Source organism: Drosophila bipectinata, chromosome 3R (genome assembly GCF_030179905.1).
Source record: "Drosophila bipectinata strain 14024-0381.07 chromosome 3R, DbipHiC1v2, whole genome shotgun sequence".
NCBI classification, from domain to species: domain Eukaryota; kingdom Metazoa; phylum Arthropoda; class Insecta; order Diptera; family Drosophilidae; genus Drosophila; species Drosophila bipectinata.
Genome location: NC_091739.1, coordinates 26,013,852 through 26,027,088, shown reverse-complemented (window position 1 = coordinate 26,027,088; position 13,237 = coordinate 26,013,852). Strand labels below are relative to the sequence as shown.

The 13,237-nt window shown below is 41.1% G+C and overlaps 1 protein-coding gene across 3 annotated transcripts in view; it reads left to right on the top strand.

The window, feature by feature from the left end:
* Window positions 1–13,237, top strand: part of sima (HIF-1 transcription factor component sima) — a 65,154-nt gene that overhangs the window by 11,266 nt on the left and 40,651 nt on the right. The gene's annotated exons all lie outside the window — the stretch shown is intronic.

Here is a 13,237-nt window from a genome sequence, read left to right as displayed (position 1 = left end):
TTCTGCTTTAATTTCGCTTTAGTTGCTAATTAGCTTCTCCAAAGTTGGACAGATCCGGGCAGAAGTCCGAGACAATCTCTGGGATTTTATCAGCCAACCAGTTCCGACGTCGAATATTATTAAGTAATTCAATTATGTTTTCTTATATTTTTGTTTATTGAACATGGCACTCTTTATTTTTCAAGTGGCGACGTTCGAAATCCATAGATACCTCATTCTAGCCATCTTGCTTAGAAATAAAGCCAAAACAGAGGCCTCTGATTATTTGCAATCAGTTTTCATAGGAAAGAGTACCATTATCGGCCGGGAATGCCCAACTTGATCAATAGATAAACATGTTTGTTTGCAAAGATACACCTTTTTTGACACTATCAGTTATGTATGGTTATTTGATATCACAGTTTAGATACTAAGATTAAATATTCAACATGAAGGAATGTATATATATTAAGGACTTTAACTAAGGAACTTTGTTTAGCTGCTTAAGCATTTTTCTTAATTTCTCCCCGGGCTCATCTGGTGGCGGCTTCTTGTTATTGTTTGCTTATTTGTTGCTCTTAATGGCCGCGTCATGTCGTCTACATTGACCAAATAATGTTGCCACTGCCACTGCCTCGCTGCTTGCCACTGGCTTGTTGCACTTAAAATGCCAACGCTGGGCAATAAAAAGTGCGCTTTTGCTGCTCTTCTGCTGACCATTGTTCGGCGGGGTACATTGTACCCAAAAGTGCCCAAGTGCCCAAAAGAAGAGCACATCCTAGGACGCCCAGCGGACACAAAATTGTCACTGCACTTGCAATTGGAATTATTATTGGCTGCGATGACTTTGGCTTCTTGGCCGGACATTCCCCGTCTCTAGGATTCAGCTTCGGTAGACACGTTCTGTGCGAAATGACTTTCGGTTTTATGATGCGACGTATCCATTTGACCAGGACGAGGACGAGGACGAGAACGAGGTCCTTGGGCTGCATCAGGACCAGTTCCAGCAGCAGCATCTGCAGACCCGGCTGCATCTCGCATATCGTTAGCAAAACTTGCCAGCAAGTTGTAAAAATGTCTTCGAAAGTCGTAAAAGTATTTCATACATTTTTGTTTTTATTAAGTTGCTCTGCCACTCTTAGATGAGGAGGAGGAGTGTGTTCTTTTCCTTTATTTGTTGGTTTTTCCTTTTATTTTTCGGTAAGCGAAAAGTTTCCCTCCAAAGCTCACTAGCTGCTAGCCATATTATTGTTTATGAGCGCCGTCCGTTTTTATTTCCATTTGATTTTCATCAAGTTTACATGGTTTAGCCATAAGGGGGTCAGCTGTGACCCCTTTTCTTCCTATTATTACTTGTATGTATCAAATAGCAATGATTTTTGGGGTCGAAACTGTGGGGGGACTATTATAGTTGGAATATATTTCAATTATTTATCAAAGGGTTATATTTAGGTTTAGGGGCAAAGGTTTAATGGCAGAAGGGAGGATCTATAGAAGACAATATATAAAAGATAACTATAGAGACAATATACAGAAGCAACTTTGAACCTTTAAAGATAACATTTATCTTTAAATATCGAAATATCTATGAATGGATGTGAATATCTTTGGGAGGATCTATATAATACAACTATTGAGGAGGAACTAGTGTATAGAAACAGTCTACCTTTTAAGTTACAATTTCTTTAAATTTCACACATATATCCACACAAATGTTTATATGTTTCAGAATGTGATCTTGAGGCACTACTATAGCAGACAATATATAAAAGACTACTATAGAGGGATTCCATAGAAGAAAGTCTGTAATTTTTAAGAAACTAAACCTTTTAGAAAGTGTCCTTAGTGAGAGACTATAGAAGACTATTCTAGTGAAAATTTGTAGAAGAAAGTTAAGTACTATTAAAGATTACATTCCTCTCTGATATATGTGTATATCTTAAAAGGTGTTCTTTTTGGGGAACTATAGAAGTCAATATATTGGAAACTTTAATAGAGGGAATATATAAAAGAAAGGCTTTACTATTTAAGAATCCAATCCTATCTTAATAGGCATATATCTACAATGTAGATTCTACATATTTCAAAAGGTGTGCTTTGTGAGAGGTTTTAAAAGACTTCTATAGAGGAACTTGATCGAATAAAGTATGTAACTTTTAAGATTCCTCTTTAAATATCCGAATATCTATATATTTACCACAGAGGATGGTACTTTTTGAGGCAACTCTGTACCTTTAAAGATAACATTCCATTCTGAATATATATATCTACATCTGTAATATAGAATCTATATATCTCAGAATGTTTCTTCGCAGAGGAACTCTTGCCTGCAGCTGGCGCAGCTCGCAAAATACTAAACGTCATGTGACAAACAGTTCAATAAAGTACAAAATGTGCGGAAAATCGCAAATGTCATGCGGGAAAATCTCGCAACGGGCAGCGTTTACCATTTTCCCTCATCTTGGGGAGGGAGTGGGTGAGTGTGTAGTCGAATGGAAATGGAAAATTGTGTTTGAGCATTTCCATGCTGCAAATAAAGACGACAATTTGGCCGCAAGGCGAAAAATTATGAAATGGGTGTGAGATGTAGGGTGTTGGGTATGATGTGGGAAGTAGATTCCAAGGGAAGGGAAAAAGTAAACTTAACGTGCCAGATAAATATCCTCTGACAGACAGAACCACACACACCCACAGTGGAGAGATAAAGTCAGTGGAGCCGGAGGAAAGATAGGACCCAAGGAGTGTTGCAATAAATTTGGAAAAGCTACAAAAAACAATACCGAAAAGTGGCTTTGGCAGATTTGGTGCTGCGTGTGAAAAGTTCCCACAAGATCCGAGGGGCAATTGTGTGGGTGGTGATGGGGGTGGAAAACTGCATTTTCACTGACTGCATTCAGGGGGCATTGCCGCGGCATTTGCCAGACATTCAACTTTCAACTCTTGCCACAATCCAGGACTTTTCTCGCTGCCACTACTGCTCCGGCTGCTGCTGCTTGTTTGCTACTGTTTCTATTTCTATTATAGTTTCTGGTTGGCTTTTCCTTTTCCCGGCTTTTCCCACCGAAAGGGCAGCTGACAGTTCTGGGCAGGGGCGTGTGATCCCTGACAGGCACGTACCAACAGGAGGGGGCATGGCGCCAAGTGTTGCACATTTTCTGGAGCTAGCCTACTTTAAAGTAGAGCTTAAGGAGTTTCTAAAGATATTTTTGCCTAAAATAGAGTTCTTAAAACAAGTCCAAATATTTTCATCCTATTAGCTTGTTTAACACTTTTTTATTTGAAAGGGTAATAATACTTTATGGCTGCCTTCCATTTTGGGAGCATTCAAGTGCAAGCTGGCTGGTTGGTTGGCTGGTTGGGCCAACTTTATTTTCATTTGGTCCCACGCTCACGCGGTTGTGTAATCAACATAACAAGCAACTGCCAGTTTACGAGTCTGTTAATGTCTCACACACCCACACACATCCTCAGAGACGACACCAGACGAGACGAGACGAGCTTCCTGGCCATGTCCTGTGCGGGGAAAATGTACTAAACTATATGTCTGAGCCTGGCCGCGAACGCTTCCTGCCAAAAGTGTCGATGATGCTGACGCTTAGCGGTGCTCCTGCCAAGTCGTTGCACTCATCAGAGCTGTTCAGCATCCTTGCTGCCATCCCTATTTTTTTGGGAGCTTATTTATCCTTTTTTTGGGTAGAAGGTACAATGGAACAAAATACTCTTATTAAACTTAATTTTAAAACTAAAATAAAAGTAAGCCTTATCTTGTAGCTTTCTATATCTATTCTTGACAAGTATTTAATTTTGGATTTTAAAGTAATATATTTTAGTTTCTTCTTAAACTTAGACCACTGTTATTCCAGTTTATGTTAATGCACTTAAATTTAGTTGGAAAAGGCGAGTGGGCGTGGAATCGCACGGGTTGTTGCAGTTCCTGCTGCCGATGCCGCCGCATTTTATTACATGCATAATTCCGGCACGGGGACCGACCGACCAGGTCCACTAGCCCTTCCTGCCCCATCTGGGCTCCCGCTACTCGTCTCTTATTTATTCGTCTGCATCGTCTGGGCCATGAAAGCGCCAAACTAATGCCGCCGAAACTAATGGTCCAATTCGAGTGGCTCGACGGCATCCTCATTTCGGCAGCAGCAGCGTTCCGACACTGACTCCTGCTCTGAACTGTTCAGTAATCCTGCCGCGACTCGCCTCGCCAGGATTGTAAAATTTTCCAGTTAATTTTAGAAGCGTCCGCTTTGGAGTCCTCCCTGCCCTGCCATCGCTTCCCTGGCATTTGACAAATTAAAATTGCATGAACGGAAATGCGGCTTAAAGTTGCGCCGGATGTGTCTGACTCTGGGAGTTGCGAACTTCCAGCCACTTCCGGTGGAAATGGCTCTTCAAACCCTTCAACAGGTGGTGGCTCAGAGTTCAAAGCTCAAGAATCCATCATTACTTTGTGAGATACATAGGCTTAAGGCGAAGATTATCTTTCTGAAAAGGACCCTCAAAGGAACTTTTGTTTATCCTTTTGGCAATGGCAAAGGTCCTTGCCCTCGTGTGCCTCTAAAAATCCACGCTGGCTAATGTTAATGAACTGCGAGAGGTAGCCAGGTTCTCCCAGGTGGACGCACGCTCCTCTTACCTGTTGATTTATGGCGCCCACTCCAGTGCCCCCCACCTCATTCGCTTAATTTGCCGGAGTTTATTAAATATGCCGGAGCTGTTCTACGTGAGTGCTGCCGGGATGCTGGATGCAAGGATGCCATTAGCTGGGGTAGCGCAGAATTCCAGCTCCACTCGATCACATTTCCCGGAGGATGCATTTCTGTTGCTTGTCCGGGTTTTCTGTTGTTCCTCCGCCGGCTTAGCTCAATGGCTCTATTTGGTAATCCGCTTCAAAATATATATACTCTGGACTATCCTGCTGGCACCTCTGCAAATATTTCATTTCATTTGTGTCCGGGCAGTGACTTATGATGATGAATGTAAATGCTGCACTTTTCGTACCTTCAGGCAGTTGGATCCTGCCGCACTAGGATTTCACGATTTAAAGCTGCATTTGCAGTTTGAGGAATTTCTGGCTACGTGTTGGAGTCAATTGTCACGTCACAATGCTTCTCCAACTAACAAATGTGGCAACTATTTGACTCTCCGTCCTCTGGCATATCAAATTAGATAACTATTCCATCGAACTGCAACCGGGAGCTGGCTGGATGGTGCAACAAAAGCGAATGCGTTAATAACATTTAATGTGGATGCACCGCCTTCGCTCCTCTAATGACATTTGGCCAAGTTCGTTTCGATTCCTGCAACACTTTTATGGCCGTCATTTAGAGACCGGGGGCCTGGCTAATTGAGTTTATAGTCTGTATAGATTCTATCTCTGGATATTTCCAATTGAATGACTTTAGATCTTTAGGGGAAGAATGGTCTTTAAAAAGAATTATTATAATAATCCGAAATGAGAGGATAATTAACTAGATGTTGTTAAAGTTGTAAAAGAATATATCTAATACATATCTAATATCTACAGAGAGGTTCCTCAAATACCTAGAGATATCTACATATCTAATATCTGAGTTTAATATTTAAATACTGATCTTCAGGTAAAAACTTAATATAAAAGCTCAAGCCCGGAACTAGGATTATTTTTCTTAAGATGTCTATATTTTTCTAAAAATATTTCCAAGCTCAGATATTAACACACCTTACCCCACTGTGCCGTGTTCTCTTTATCGGGGGCCTTGCATACTTTTGTGCTGCTGAATGGCATCAAAGTTTTGCCGCCTTTGCAAGTTTTTTTCTTTTTTTTTTTGCAAGTCTTGCAGAAAATTATACAAAAGGCGAAAAGCTTAAGGGTTTCCGCCGGGGCACGGCATGGTGGCATGCAAATATGCATTTGATTACGCGCTCCAAACAAAGGCAAAATGATAAAAGTTGCACGCCAGCCGCCGCAGAGTATGCAACGACTTTTTGCTCCCTCATCCCCCCACCCCCCTCGGCTAAGTAAATTTGTGTGTTTATTTGGGAAGAAAACCTCAGTGGAAAGCAGAAAGTTTCGCTTGCAACACCCAAAGATACGACAAAGAACAGAAAATGTCAATCGACCAAGTGGAAAATTTTCATTAAATTAAAAAAGCGCACAATTTTCTTGTCACTTCCACAACTATCACACACTGATACACACACACTGACAAGCACACTAATACATGTAAGAACCGAAAAAGCAAAAAGAAAAGCAAACGTTGAAGAAGCAAACCCAATGAATGTGCAAAGTTTTATGTTTTTGGCTGCCGGGCGGAGATTTTCTTTCAGTTTTTCCTTTTTTTAGTTGCATTGAGGTTTTCTTTTTGAGAGTCCTGTGTGTGTGTCTGTGTCTGTGTGGGTGTTGATGATAGTCATTCCCAATTTCTCCGTCTCCCCACACCCCCCCGAAAAAGGTTGTCAGACAAAACGAATAAATGTGCTTAGGCAAGCGAGAAAAAAAGAATGAAGGGAAGAAAGCACTGAAATTGCATGCAAAATTCTTATCGATGGAGAAGTGATGAGCCTGAAAATATGCAACAGTTTTGGGAGATAGAATTGTGGGTCCTAGAGATCTAAAAAGGTCCTCTAATACTTATAAATAAACTTTAAATCTTAGTTTTCGCTGTTTTCCAACCAACTTAAGCCCCATTCTGCTTATATATTCCTCAATTTTTGGCCCTCGAATGTAAATCCCCTTACAAATCCCCTCAAAATCGAATACAAAATGTCAACTCCCCCACCACCCAAAAAAAGAAACCTTTCTTTCACAATGCCAGCCACAATTTGCTTAACAAAAAACCTTTTGACTTGAGCCTTTGGTCGGCGTTTGGGCCTTCTCGGTTGTGGCTCCAAGTCCCCGGCGGCTCGACTCAATCAATCAAAGGACGCTTGTGACTTTGGTCCTCGTTTTGATCCTCTGGCGCTAAATAAGTCGTGTAAACTGGCAAAATATTTACGGTTGCCAGGAGAGGGAGGGAGAGACCTTCATGATGGCTCTAATGAAGTGTTGAATACTGCCTTTGGCCCTATTTTGTCGGCCAGTCGTTGACAGGTCAGCAAGTTGAAATTATGCCAAGTCTGATTCTCTTTCCATCAATATCAATTTTGGTTTGGGGCTTAATTTGCTTGGGTTTTTGGGGAACCCTTCAAAGGTTATTAAAATTTTTGTTTTAGATTTATGAAAAAAGGGAAATTTTTTATAGATTTTTTAAAAAGATTCTTTAAAGAAAGTTTAAAAATAGAAAGACTTTCTCTAATAGACTTCCTTCTTCTGACATTTGTTTGCTTTCTAATTTGGCTTCTTTTACTTTTGTCAATATTTTCACACCTCAATATTTAAAGCGTGTGGAGTTTTGACTTTTCAGATTGACAGATTGATGTCCCCCCCTAAATTTTCTCACCTTTACTTGCCCCCTCCCCCTCCGCTGACTTTGATTTCTGGCCTGTCGCTCGACACGAAAATGATTTTAAATTTGTTGTTTTTGGCGCTGGTCTTTTGGCGCTCTGTCATTGTCAATTATTTTTGGAGGATAAGGTAGATTGGTGGGCGCCTCGGGCTTTGCTCTGTGCCTTAGTACTTCCCGCTCCATAGCCCCCCGCTCTGTAGCCCCCATTGCGTGTCAACTATAGGGCGGTGTGTGTGTGTATGCCTTCCTTTTTTCCGCGTCATTTTCCGAAATTGGCATTTAGTTGGCGACGAACGGGATTTACACAAAACTCACTCGCACACACATACAGTTGAATACTCAGAATTTCACACACATTTTCAATGCACTGGGAGAAATAATAGGTGTAGTTATATTAATGCTGAAATAATATTTATGGAATTTACCGAATATGGAGATAATAAAATTTCAAGGATATACTAAATCGATTCTGTTTTCATGATTCCATATACCAAGAAAATATTATAACCATAGGATGTGTTTTATAAAGATATATTGAAAATATTTGAAAAGTTATTGTAAATTGTAACGAAAATATTATCAAAATAGAGCGTTATTTGGACAATATTATAAAAATAGTGTGTTGTATAAAGTTTGACTTCCATATCTTTAGTTTTTAAAGAGTTATAGGCTTAAAATCCTGCGGACAGACGGACAATTTGGCGGACAAAGGTAGAGCGAGAAGAACATTGGTTATATGGACATCAAAAACTAAACCTTTACAAAGATATTATTCAGAAACTATACAAGTTATGAGTTACAATATTAACTAAACATCTTTAGGGCATAACATGATATATCATTTAATAATTTTCATATTAAGTTTTCAGTGTATTCTTGCATATCTCCGTCGCTTGTCTGTCTTGCGATGGCTTAGTTATACAATGGGTGCATTCACCTAAGTCCCGATGTCCCGCTGCGAGTGTGGCCACAGCGAAATCTCCCCTGCTTTCTCTCCTTTCTCCGGGGGGAGGACTACTCCCCCTCTGCTTGGTGCTGTCGCTCACCATTTCGGTTTTTTCTCCAGTCTGCCGCACTTCCCGCCTTTCATGTGAGTGTGTGTGTGGCAAGTTGGGCGCGCTGTCTGTGCGAAAAGTGTTGCCAATATCTGTTACTGCATCGCTGCATTTGTCTGACTGCCTCCCCCTGCCTGCTTGCCTGCCACTGACTGTGTGTATCTGTGTGTGGGTCTCACATTTCGTTTATTAAATGACAGCACGATATCTGCAAATGAAATTTTCCTTCAACGCATTTAGCCGCTGCCAGTGTAGCAGTAGCCTGCTGCCGGCTGCAATTGCTGGAATTGACAGTCAGACAGATAGATTGACATTTAAGCAACACCCTACGTCTCTCCATCTCTATCTAGTTTGATCTTTTCGTCTCTTTCGCTGCGGCATCATAAAATTTTGTGTTCTTTCCGCGAGCTTTTATTTGCCTCAGCACTTTGCCACAAAAGTGTTGAATAGTTTTTGGCTTTCTGACTTTTATATCTATCGGTATTGTTAAATAATAGAAAATCAAAGCTGATGGGTAGTATAAATGGTTATGTAATTTTTAAACTTAAAGACCATATCCAGGTTATCCCAACCTCTAAAGGGACTTCCTATCCTATTACTCTTCTTCATTGACAAACGTAATTTTATTATGAATGATGACAAGAAATGAAAGCTCTTTCTTTCGCAAAAATATTAATAAAGCCAACAAAACGATTTGGACAAGCGGATTGGGCAAACAGGACTCTCTGGTGAATTATTAGCCACCACAGGGAAGGACATAGAGGTGTGGTGTGGCGCCAGGAAAATGAAAAAACTTGCCCCAAATCTCTGTAGAAATCTTTAGCAAGTCCAATTAGACGTTTGGCAAATGGACACAGCAGATCGGAGTACAACAAAAGTCCTGCCAAGTCCTGCCATGTCCTGGCAAACTAATTGTTCAACATGAAGCGGCAGAAACAAACAAAAAAAAATTGCAACCAAAGTTAGGGAATTTGTTATTTGTTCCGCTGGTGGGTTGTTGGTTCCTGCAACAATTGTTGCAAGTCAGTTGGTGGCGCTAATGAAAAACGACAGGATCTAAGGGAGGGGCAGGACTGGCAAAAAAATAAAGAGAAGACACCCCTTCTAACTGCCATTAAATTTTGCTTAATAAAGTTGCAGCTGCTGCTCGAAGAACGGCAAACGGAGAAAAAATTGCCAAGCATCAGCACTTAATTGTTGGAAAAGTCTGAAAAGGGTGGAGAGTAAATTAGGGGGTATCCTTCCACATCCCCCCACCTTCGTATATCCTTTTTTCATACATATACCCATTAAGATGAACTTCCCGACTAACCAACACCTGGAGGCAGTTGCCGAATCTCAGGAGCTCTACCTCCTAGCTTGATGTCTTGATGATGTCTTTCCTTACGCTTAAATTGAGTTAATTAAACAGGCGGGGGGAGGTGGAGAGGAGGCGGTGTCTATATTTTCACCTGGCGAATAGAATTAATGAGTATGATGGCTGGAATCTCGGAGGAAACACGACGATCTTGGCCGGGTGTTGGGGCGAAAGTTTTCAATTACCCAACATTTATTTTTGTTAAATTCTAATTAATGCAAAACAAAGAAAACTCAAGGGGGCAAGAACTGTAAGGACATGGCTGAATACTGCACCTTAGTTTCCTTCTGCTTCGTCAGCTTTAAAATAATTTAAATTTTACGCACGCATAAATAAATATTGACTTGTGGCTGGAGAAAGCCAGGTCGAACTCTCAAGTCTCAGCTCTGAGCTCTGAGTTCTGAGCTCTCAGCCTGTAGCTGAAGCAAATAAATATGCAAATTCTTTCGACTTTTGTTTTCAATTAACTTTTTTTGCAGCTTCCGTTGTTTCCTGTTCTACTCTGCTCTGGTTTTTCATTTCTCTTTTTTTTACGGCCCTGTTTTTTGTCGGAAAATTGTACAATTTCTTGTCGTAACTCGGGCGGAGTGAAAAATGGGTTTTTTTGTGATTTTAAAGGCCATTTAGGATTTGTATTTTTCGATATTGGTAATAGTTATTAGAAGAAAATACATGCTGAAAAATAAAATAAAATCCTTTTTTCAAGGCTAAACTTTGGGTCTCCAAATTAAGCAAATTTGTTACATTTTGTGGTTCCTTCCCAACCCCTTGGCTCCAGTTCCATCTCCCTGTGTGGTTTATGCTCCCGCTGACATTTTGAGTAGTTTTTAATGGGCTCCATCGAACCCAACAAACTTGTCGACTTTCCTCGCCGCGGGCGTTCCGGCCATGTCCTTTCTTCTGGCCAGCTGGTGCACACATGTGTGTGGCTTGGGTTAGATTTTCCCTCTTTCGTCCCTTTGGTTTTCCTTTGCAACAGCTCATAAAATATTCGAGCTTTAACCACAACAAACTTTGGCCTATTCTCGGTACAATTTTTGTGGTCCTCGCTGGAGGTCCTTCTGTTTCCGTGGAAGAACACGTCCTGGAACATTCATTAACCCATTTATGGGCACTGCAGGCAACTCTCCTTGGCTTATAATGGCTCTAACTTTGCATTATGCCTGGAAACCCTTTCAAGTCATTGGCCACTAACTGGGATTTGCAATCCTCCCCCTAATATCCTTTATTTTTCGTTCGGAAAGGTAGGGAAATGCAATTTTCCACACGACTGGCGGGTTATGAAGATGCCAAATAGCAAAAATTCATCCTTCCTCGGTCTCAGTCCTTTTCAATAAGCTGCAATTGAGTTGGGGAACAATGTAAAATTTGCATAAACTCCTAGCACATATTGACTTTAAGCTGGATTGTGGATCGCTGGGATTATGTCACGGCTTAATTCAATTAGGACAGATTACGTATACGCCACGTGGCCGGGCCGTCCCGGTCCTAAGTGAAGGCCAAAAGGTCAATGCTACGTCTAAATTTAAGACGCTCCAAGTCAACTACCTTTGAGCTGGGAGCCATCGAAGCAATCCGCAAACAAATCCTTGATTTATGCGCACATCCTTGGGCAGCCGAAGCCAAAGCCAAAGCCAAACATTTATTTCCTTATCCACTTGTGCCAATGTGATTTCGACCCCATCCTTGGGCCGGCAGCTTTCAACTTTGGACTCTGGTCAGCAATCAAGACGGGCAATAGAATACGGTACAGTGAACACTAGCCAAAAGGGATTAAAAGTTTTTAAAATAATTTACAAAAGTATCATTTGACTTTAAGATGGCTCTTATCTTAGTTTCTTTTGTGTTAAGTATTTTTAATAATTTATAAACACCTTCCTTTCATAGTTTAACACACACTTCCTAGTCTGCAAAGGATTCAACTTATTAAGGACCTGCTGCACCTGTTCCTTTGGCAACTCTCGGTTCGTGCACTGCCTTGATGATGATTTACTGTTGTGTTGCTGAAAGGATTTACCCGTGTACTCGAGCGTGTCTCAACAAACATTGTGTGTGTGCATCCTGCACATCCTGAATCCTGAATCCTGCTCATCCAGCTTGATACATAACCTTGAATGCGGTTTTGATGTTTGTCTTGCATTCGAGTCTGGCTCTCTCCTTAACCAACTCGACTTTTCCGTTTGATTATTTGTACAAATGGCCGGGGCATCCTTCGTCCTTTTCATGGTCCATGGCCACTACCACTACCACTGCCATGGCCATTGCCATTGCCATGCGAAAAGCGGATTGCATTCGTGTTCATAAATTGTGGAAGCAGCAATGACTGCAATGGCAGCCAAGGAATGTTGCTAAAAAATTGCTGATAAATGATCTTTGCTGCCGCGCGTAGATATTTTCATATTTTCCAACCAGAAGCAGCCAGGAAAAGTCCTTGGTCCTTGGCTAAGGGCAAATCAAGTTCACTGCTACAGCTGCAGCTGCATTGGCTCTTCCTGATGCCGCTCCTGCTCCTGCTGCTGTCTGCTCGCTTTGCTAATTCCACATAAACACAGCCAAATGGCAAACGTCTGGGCTTTGGGGCAGGTTCTCTTGAGTAGAGTTGAGAACTTGGCTGGTTTATATATTTGACTTCATTTTGTTAAATAATTTGTGTTATAGTTATACCCTTGCAGAGGGTATTCAAATTTTGGTCAGAAGTGTGAAACACATCTCCTGTGTGGGAGACCCTTCGAAATGGACAAAAAAACTATAAAATGTTTTGTCTCAAGATTTTGAATCGATCCAAAAATCGTTTAAGGTACTCCGCTTGAGAATCGGATGAAAATTGGGGAAGATATAGCCATCACTGTGGGCTATATAGGGGAAAACCCCATTTTCAAGGGATCCCATCCCGAAAAATGTACAAAAATCTAAAAAATATTTTGTCTCAGGATTTTGATGCAGAATGGTGGAAAATTGATCTAGAAATCGTTTAAGGTACTCCGCTTTAGAATCGGAAGAGAATTGGGCAAGATATAGCTATCACGGTGGGCCATATAGGGGAAATCCCCATTTTCAAGGCATCCCAACACGAAAAACGGACAAAAAATCTAAAAAATATTTTGTCTCAGGATTTTGATGCAGAATGGTGGAAAATTGATCTAGAAATCGTTTAAGGTACTCCGCTTGAGAATCGGATGAGAATTGGGCAAGATATAGCCATCACGGTGGGCCATATAGGGGAAATCCCCATTTTCAAGGCATTCCAACACGAAAAACGGACAAAAAATCTAAAAAATATTTTGTCTCAGGATTTTGATGCAGAATGATGGAGAATCGATCTAGAAATCGTTTAAGGTACTCCGCTTGAGAATCGGATGAAAATTGGGCAAGATATAGCCATTACGGTGGGCCATATAGGGGAAATCCCCATT